The sequence below is a fragment of the Lathyrus oleraceus genome, chromosome 5, assembly GCF_024323335.1.
Source record: "Lathyrus oleraceus cultivar Zhongwan6 chromosome 5, CAAS_Psat_ZW6_1.0, whole genome shotgun sequence".
NCBI classification, from domain to species: Eukaryota; Viridiplantae; Streptophyta; class Magnoliopsida; order Fabales; family Fabaceae; genus Lathyrus; species Lathyrus oleraceus.
Window position 1 is genome coordinate 211,135,839 of NC_066583.1, and position 9,026 is coordinate 211,144,864.

The following is a 9,026-nucleotide window of genomic DNA, read 5'->3' on the forward strand; positions in this document are numbered from 1 at the left end:
TATGTTGAAACTGAGGAGGAGGTTGGAACGTTGTTCCAAGCCTTGTCTATTTCCGAGGAGAAGAAAACAGGGGAACTCATGTCTTCTTTAAAGGATACACAAAAGGCTATTGAGGCTTGCAGCATTGACCAGTGGGGCCATATGATAGAGATCGCTGAGAACAAGAGTAGGGTTGGATTGGGATTTCAACCAGGGTCGTTCAACGTCAGAGCTGCAGTTATGCAATCGGGTTTCCGCAGTGAAGGGTTCATTCATGGGAATGATCAACTCTCAGTTGCCTTTATTGAAGATAGTTATGATGAAGATGAAGCTTGCGCCAACTTTGTGACGCATGGCCAGACTTGCAACAATTGGGTTGATGTTGACGTTCCTACTGTTATTCATCGCTATAAGTAATTTGTTTTCATATTTTTAGAAAAAATCTTGCTCCTATGCCTAAGGGAGAAGTGAACATTGTTGGGCATTTCTATTATTACCATCAATAAAGTACAATTTTATTCATCCATATCTATGATGTTTTATTTTTACTTTTTGCTTTTATGAAAATGGTAATCACAAAAAAACATAAATAAATAATAATCTTCCATCTGCATAATATTTGGTCACAACTCACTTCTCTAAAATCAAAATATCAAATCATTATTCAGGTCACTTCTCAAATCCATTGAATACAATGATCCTGCTCCCTCTCCAAACTTTGATTTCCCTGTGTTTGAAGCTGAGGAAGAGACTGATGATGAAGAGGTATCTGATGAATTATCTCATTTACTTGAGCATGAGGAAAAAGCCATTCAGCCGTTCGAAGAGAAAATTGAACTAGTCAACTTGGGTTCCGATGATGGTGTGAAGGAAGTAAAGATTGAGTCTCAACTGTGTCCAAAGGCTAAGAAGGGGTTGATTGATCTTCTTCAAGAATATTCAGATGTGTTTTCCTGGTCCTATCAAGACATGCCTGGTTTGGATTTTAATATTGTGGAGCATAGATTCCCATTAAAGCCAGAATGTTCGTAGGTCAAGTAGAAGTTGAGAAGAACTCATCACGATATGGCAGTTAAGATCAAAGAGGAAGTGCATAAGCAGATTGATGCTAGTTTCCTTGTGGCCTCCGAATATCCGCAGTGGGTGGCCCATATTGTGTTTGTTCCTAAGAAAGATGGAAAAGTTCGCATGTGTGTTGATTATAGAGATTTGAACAAAGATAGTCTGAAAGATGATTTTCCTTTGCCACACATTGACATGTTGGTAGACAATACAGCTAAATTCAAAGTCTTTTCATTTATTGACGGATTTTCTGGTTATAATTAGATCAAGATGGCACCTGAAGATATGGAGAAGACCACATTCATTACACCATGGGGAACATTTTGTTATAGAGTGATGCCTTTCGGTTTAAAGAATGTTGGTGCAACATACTAGAGAGCTATGACCACTCTTTTTCATGATATGAGGCATAAATAAATTGAAGTTTACGTTGATGATTTGATTGCCAGATCAAGTAGTGAAGAAGAGCATGTTGAGCATTTGTTGAAGTTATTCCAGCGTTTGAGGAAGTACAAACTCGACTTGAATCTCAATAAGTGTATGTTTGGTGTTCATTCTGCTAAGTTGTTGGGCTTTGTTGTCAGCGAGAAAGGAATTGAAGTTGATCCTGCCAAGGTCGAAGCAATACAAGAGATGCCTGCACCCAAAATTGAGAAGCAAGTCAGAGGTTTTCTCGGCCGCTTGAACTATATCTCGAGATTTATATCGTATATGACGGCCACATGCGCGCTTATGTTCAAGCTTCTTCGGAAAGATCAGTCTTGTGATTGGACCGAAGATTGCCAGAAAGCTTTTGACAGTATCAAAGAGTATCTGCTCGAGCCTCCGATTTTGTCTTCGCCTGTTAAAGGAAGGTCGTTGATCATGTATTTGATTGTGCTTGATGAGAGTATGGGTTGTGTTCTTGGTCAGCAAGATGAATCAGGAAAGAAAGAGTATGTAATTTACTACCTCAGTAAGAAATTCACCGACTGTGAGACTCGGTATTCTATGCTTGAAAAGACTTGTTGCGCATTGGCTTGGGCTGCTAAGCGTCTGCGCCAGTATATGTTGAATCATACTACTTGGTTTATATCCAAAATGGATCCAATCAAGTATATTTCTGATAAGCCTGCTTTAACTGGGAGAATAGCCAGGTGGCAGATGTTGTTATCTGAGTATGATATTGAATACCGATCTAAAAAGCTATTAAAGGCAGTCTCTTGGCTGACCATTTGGCTTACCAACCAATTGAAGATTATCAGTTAGTGCAGTATGATTTTCCTGATGAAGAGATTTTGTACTTGAAGATGAAAGATTATGATGAACCATTGCTTGAAGAAGGGCCAGAGCCTGGTTCTCGTCGGGGTATGGTATTTGATGGAGCTATTAATTTGTATGGTAATGGCATTAGGGAAGTGATTATTACTCCTCAAGGCACTCATTTTCCATTCACAACTAGATTAACTTTCAAGTGTACAAACAATATGGTTGAGTATGAAGCTTGCATTATGGGGCTTTAAGAGGCCATTGATCTCAGAATAAAATATCTTGATGTCTATGGAGATTCAACTTTGTTTGTAAATCAAATCAAAGGTGAATGGGAGACTAATCAACCCGGTTTGATACCATATAGAGATTATGCAAGGACGATATCAACTTTCTTTACAAAGGTCGATTTTCATCATATCCCTCGAGATGAAAACCGGATGGCAGATGCTCTTGTAACGTTGGCTTGCATGATTATGGTGAAATTTTGGAATGAATTTCCCAATTTGAATGTGATGCGTCTTGATCGGCCAGCTCATGTGTTTGTTGTTGAAGAAGTTAAAGATGAAAAGCCATGGTATTTTGATATCAAGTGTTTCCTCCAAAGTCAGATTTACCTGCCTGGGGCATCTTTGAAAGATAAGAAGACTTTGAGAAGATTAGCTGGAAACTTCTACCTGAATGGTGATGTGCTTTATAAGAGAAATTTCGATATGGTTTTGCTCAGATGCGTAGATAGACACAAAGCAGACATGTTGGTGACTGAAGTCCATGAAGGCTCCTTTGGTACCCATTCCAATGGATATTCTATGACAAAGAAGATGTTGAGAGCAGGGCTGACAATGGAATCTGACTATTGCAAGTTTGTAAAGAAATGGCATCAGTGTTAAATTTATACAGAGAAGATTCATGTTCCTCCGACACCGTTGATTGAGCCCAAAGCTTCGAACGAACATCGTTTCATTTTGGTGGCTATTGATTACTTCACAAAGTGGGCTGAAGCGGTATCGTATGCAAATGTAATCAAGCAAGTTGTTGTAAGGTTTATCAAGAATCATATTATATGTCGTTATGGTGTGCCAAGTAAGATCATTACTGATAATGGATCGAACTTGAACAATAATATGGTGGAAGCTCTTTGCAAAGACTTCAAGATTACGCACCATAATTCTTCTCCCTACAGACCTAAGATGAATGGGGTTGTTGACGATGCGAATAAGAACATCAAGAAGATCATTCAGAAGATGGTTGTGACATATAAAGATTGGCATGAGATGCTCTCATTCTCTTTGCATGGGTACCGTACATCCATCCATACTTCAACAAGGGCAACCCCGTTCTCTCTCGTTTATGGCATGGAGATTGTGCACCTAGTAGAGGTTGAGATCCCATCATTGCGTGTCTTGATGGAAGCCAAGTTGATAGAGGTTGAGTGGTGCCAGACCAGATATGATCAGTTGAATTTGATTGAAGAGAAGAGGTTGAATGTGATGTGTCATGGTCAGTTATATCAGCAAAGAATGAAGAAGGAATTTGATAAGAAGTTCAGGCCTCGGATGTTTAGAGAAGGTGACCTCGTACTCAAGAAGAATTTATCCTTCAAACCTGATGCTAGGGGAAAATGGACTCCTAATTATGAAGGCACATATGTTGTGAAGAGAGCATTCTCAAGAGGTGCTTTGATTCTTACAACTATAGATGGTGAAGAGTTCACTCGTCCTGTGAATGCCGATGCAGTCAAGAAATACTTCGCCTAAAAAAGAAAAGAACAACTCGCTAAGTTGAAAACTCGAAAGGGCAGCTTAGGCAAAAATGAGCGTCTGAGGGGATTGAAAACCCGAAAGGGCGATCCAGGCAAAAGCTAGAGACATAAAATAGAAAATTTATCCCGATAGATTGAGTACCCCACCTTGGGGCAATCTAGGAAAAATTAGGGATTGTGGCAAGTAATTGTATTCATTTGGTCCTAATCATTGGAGCAGTTTAGAGAAAGTCATTTGCTTCTAATTCATTATTCTCAACCAAAGGCAAGAGCACATCGGATATTGAAGTTGGTAGGAGGAGTAGCGATCATTGTATTCAATGTAGCCCTTTTTCGTGTAAATTACCATTTTCAACTTTTGTAAAGATCTATGAAGTCTTGTCATTTACAGACTACCATTCTATTAAATAAAGTTGATCTTTTTATCCAATTGTTTCTACCCTTATTTATTTCATCTAAATAAAACTGAATTTATATGATGGTAATTTTGAAAGAAATTAATAAATAAAGATCATTTTTCTTAATAATATAAAAACAATTACTTTAAGAACAACCGATTTCAGCAAGGAATATCAACAATAGTCTGAAAACAAGTAAGTCTTGAAATGTGAAGCCTTGTTGGTCTTCCCCGAGCAGTTGGTTTAGTCTTTTTCCCAATAGTTCGTCAGGTATTCCCAATTGAGTTGTAAGGTCACGTCGCCAGAAATTGGCTCAGACCCATGTGCAGAGTTTTATCTCTTGTATTTTCCTGCGGAGTTCATTTTCAGATATCGAAGATCCCTCATTCCCGATAGCGTTTGGTTCTAAGCAGTGTTTGGTTCCCTGCAGGGTTGTCTCCTATTTGAGATGGTGTTTACCTAAAATTCTCCATAGAGTTGACAATTTAGATCCTCAGCAGATCTTTTCTCTTTCCCTATCTAGGGTTGATTTATTTAGATCCAGATGATTTATGTTCATCCCCAACATTTTTCTCCAGTTGGTGTTTCCATCTTGTTGAGATTAGCCGAGTGTTACAACGATGATTCAAATCCATGATATTTGTATCCTTTGTGATTGTTTTGTCAGCATGATCATTAATCATATACATACATATTCATACATCAGATATTTCATTATGCATTTTATTGCATTTGATTTCATCATTCTGATCCCTTGTTTCGGTGGTGTTATTTACCCATACAGGTTTGATGTGTCTGTCCTCCTTCAAATGTAGAGTGTCAACCCCTTAAGAAGAAAGAGTTTAACCTTTCTCATTCCCCACTGAGTTATTTCCTCATGGATGATCATTACTTCAGTTTCCTCCTCAGTTAACTATATGGATGGAACCACTCCCCTTGAGTTATATCCTCATTGGGTTGAGTCTTTGTTTGACTGTTACTTTCTAGTTACTACCTAGATGGATATTTTTTGGTCCCCTGAGAGTTTATTACCCAGTAACTGGTAATATTCTTCTCAATTCTTGAGTACTTAACTTTTACCCAATACCCGGTAAATTGTAGTTTACTTCCTTTGTTGTCCCTAGTATATTCGTTTTCATGTTTCCCTATGCAGTCTATCCTTGATATGTTCATCCTAACCGATGACGGATATTCTTCCTTTGTTGGTTTTCTACCCAGTAAAAAGGTAGTTATAATCCCTACTTTTATCCCTAGAGAGTTAATCCTTGATATGTTCATCTTAACCGATGACGAATTTTCTCCTCTTTGCGGTCTTCTGCCCAGTAACTGGTAGTTATAAATCCTACTTTCCCCTGCGAGTCTATCCTTGATATGTTCATCCTAACCGATGACAGATATTCTCTTTGGTATTCTATCCAATAACTGAGATATAATTTATATTTTCCCCTGGCAGTTTATCCTTGATATGTTCATCCTAACCGATGACGAATATTCTTCCTTTGAGTCTATCCTTGATATGTTCACCTTAACCGGTGACAGATATTCTCTCTTTGGTCTGCTACCCAGTAATCGGTAGTTGTAAATCCAATTTGATATTTTCCCCCAACAGGTTATTCTTACCTAGTAACAGGTAATGAATATAGCTTTTTTTCCTCAGCGAGTCATCCTTGATATGTTTACCCTAACCGATAACGAATATCCCTCTGTCAGAGTATATTATCTTCCTACCTAGTAACCGGTAATAGATAATATCTGGTACTCCTGTGTTGAAGTTCATTCTTCCCCAATTGAGTTTGAGTGTGTATTTCCTCAATGAAGTCGCCAATCCCCTGTTTGGTTTGAGTATTTCAGCCTTGTTCTGATCTTCCTGTTTCCCCTGCAAATTTTCCCTTGTCCCCAACCGAGTCCTTCCATTGATTTGTTTTCATGGAAATCCCCTAGTGTCTCCAGCAGTTTTCAAGTCATAGCCTAGCCTATGCAGTACTTTTATCCCCAGAGTCTCTATCTCCCCAGTGAGTTTTCCTTATGGAATGCATTATGCTCCTGTGGACTTCCAGTCTCTCCGGATTCTTTATCTTTGTGGCACTATATTCCCCACGAAGATTACTTTTAACGTTCATGTCATATGCATCATGAGGTCTCTTAGGGACCAACATTTGTTTCTAGATGTTGTTAAGTTCATTCTACTGAGTTGATATGAAGATTTTGAAGGAGAATTGCCATCCAAGGCGCAACGGAATTTAAAAATTTCTCCATTTAATGATCCTTACGAATGGGCATGATCAGTGATAGAATCGTTACCTCTTGTGGCGATTCAAACCTTTGGTGCAGATCTCTGATAATGATCAAAACCTTTGATACAGATCCACGGGGCGATCACAAACGTTGAACGATGACAACGTCTCTACTCAGTCCACACGAACGGATTCCTTCAATCGCAGTGCTAGTTGTTATGAATGAAGGCTTTGAGTGAGAGAGATACGAAATTCCAACTCTTCAGTTGTGTTTTCTGTCTCAGTGAGTTACAATGCTTCTACCCAAGGGGTTCTATTTATAGAACCACTTGTGTGGGCTTCAAGCCAAAAAGCCCACTTAAGTGCATTTTGGCCCATATCTCATAAAATGCCAAAATCACTTAAGTATTTGGTACCTTACCATATTTCGTATTCTACTTAAGTACACCGTACCTTACGATGTTCCTTAATTATTCTATCTCTCATCAATCCGTCCTTTGTGTGTGACCCTATAGGTTTTCGCGGCGTTGGCAATTATATTAAATCACATATTTAACATAATAAACAGTGAGCGGTATCTAGCAACACATCACTGCTACCCAAGTCACGAAAATGTCATGTGATCTGACAAAACCTCCTGTGATAATAATTATATGTATAATTACCCCTTTGCCCTTATGTCTATATTGAACACAAGGTATAGACCGTGTCACCCTTGTCCAGTTCAATATTGGGCCCATAGACATTTATCCTGTTACGCAGGATTGGCAAATTCCATCTAGGACACTCATGTCCCTCAGCATGCTTTGTGGAGTACCCATCAACTGTCTTTATGGTTATCCAGTTACGGACAACGTTGGATCAGCAACAAAGCACTCGACTCTACATCTAGGATCCATAGTGGTTTCAGGTCGAAGAGTGGTATACACTATTATCACCATGAGAATAACTTATGACACTTTGCATAACTTTCTATATAGTATTCTCATAGCGGGTCAATCCGGTATAAATATTACTCCTAATATTCATACCTATGTTTAAGACTTGATAACTCTTTATCCATGATCCATGAGATGTGATCATCAGTCTACAAACATAATAGTCTTAATGCTTTAATGTTATCCCACTTCACATTAAAGCTCGACTACGGATACTTTAAGAACAGTGTCCTTATGTTTAATGTGTTCTCATGATTAAGTCACACTTAATACATTAAATGGACTATCTATTCCAGGAACTTTATTAATCAACCATAATAAAGAAAATGCCTTTAAATAATTCGATACAAATACCAAAAGTATTGGCCTCTAGGGCTTACACCAACAGATTTTAACATTCACATCCTCAGTGAGAATGTCTTTAAATAGGGGCAGCTGTAAGACCCCAATTTTGACCCTGAGATCCCTCATGATATCTCATCATATGCATTAGCTTTGGGATCACACCTTGACATCCTCCTTACCCTTCATTCATTGGGTTTGCATTGGGGGAGATCACTAAGCACATTTGATTGTATCATACTTTGTTTTTCCTTATTTACTAACCAAAATGCCAAAAGTATGTCAATGCATAGTTTACTTCTTTTGTAGGAAGTGTGTGTGTTCACATATGCTTCATCAAGCTCATATCTAGGGTTTGAAACCCTCAATGCAAGGAGACTAATCAAAATATGGTTTACGTTGATTCTATACATTACATATGGATCCCTATGATCTTCACATATCATTTTGATCAAGAATTCATCAAGAGTTTGAAGCTTGTTTGCCTTGGAAACCCTAATTCATCTGGGTATCTTATGTGACTTCCTCGACAAGTTTCTTCATAATTTGATAAAATATTTCAAGGGATACTTCACATTACATCACCTTACACATATATTATCCTCCATGAGTCCCAAATATCAAGAGAATGTCAAGTTAGCAAGTTGGTTCATGATGGTTGACAAGAAAAAGTCAACTGGTCAAAACTGGGGTTCCCTAGACCCTATCTCCTACAATTTTTGTCATATGAAAATGATTCCAAGAAAAATGTCACTCCTTATGACATTCCAAACAACTTTCATGTTGAAGTCAAGATCTAGTTTTTCTTGGAAAGTTATTTTTTATGGTTAAAGATTATAGGTCATTTTGTCTGAAACCTAGTTAGGAGGTCAACCTACAAGGCCAATAACTTGCTCCATTTATATGATATGAAATCCATTAAAGTTCCATGATAAATTTCAAGATGTCCTCTTCAACTTTTATTCTTGGAAGAAGTTAAAATTCAACTTGCAAATGCATGTGCCAAGAGGAAACATTATAGGTCATTTTGGGCCATTACCATTGAACAAGTGATTTTCCTCAA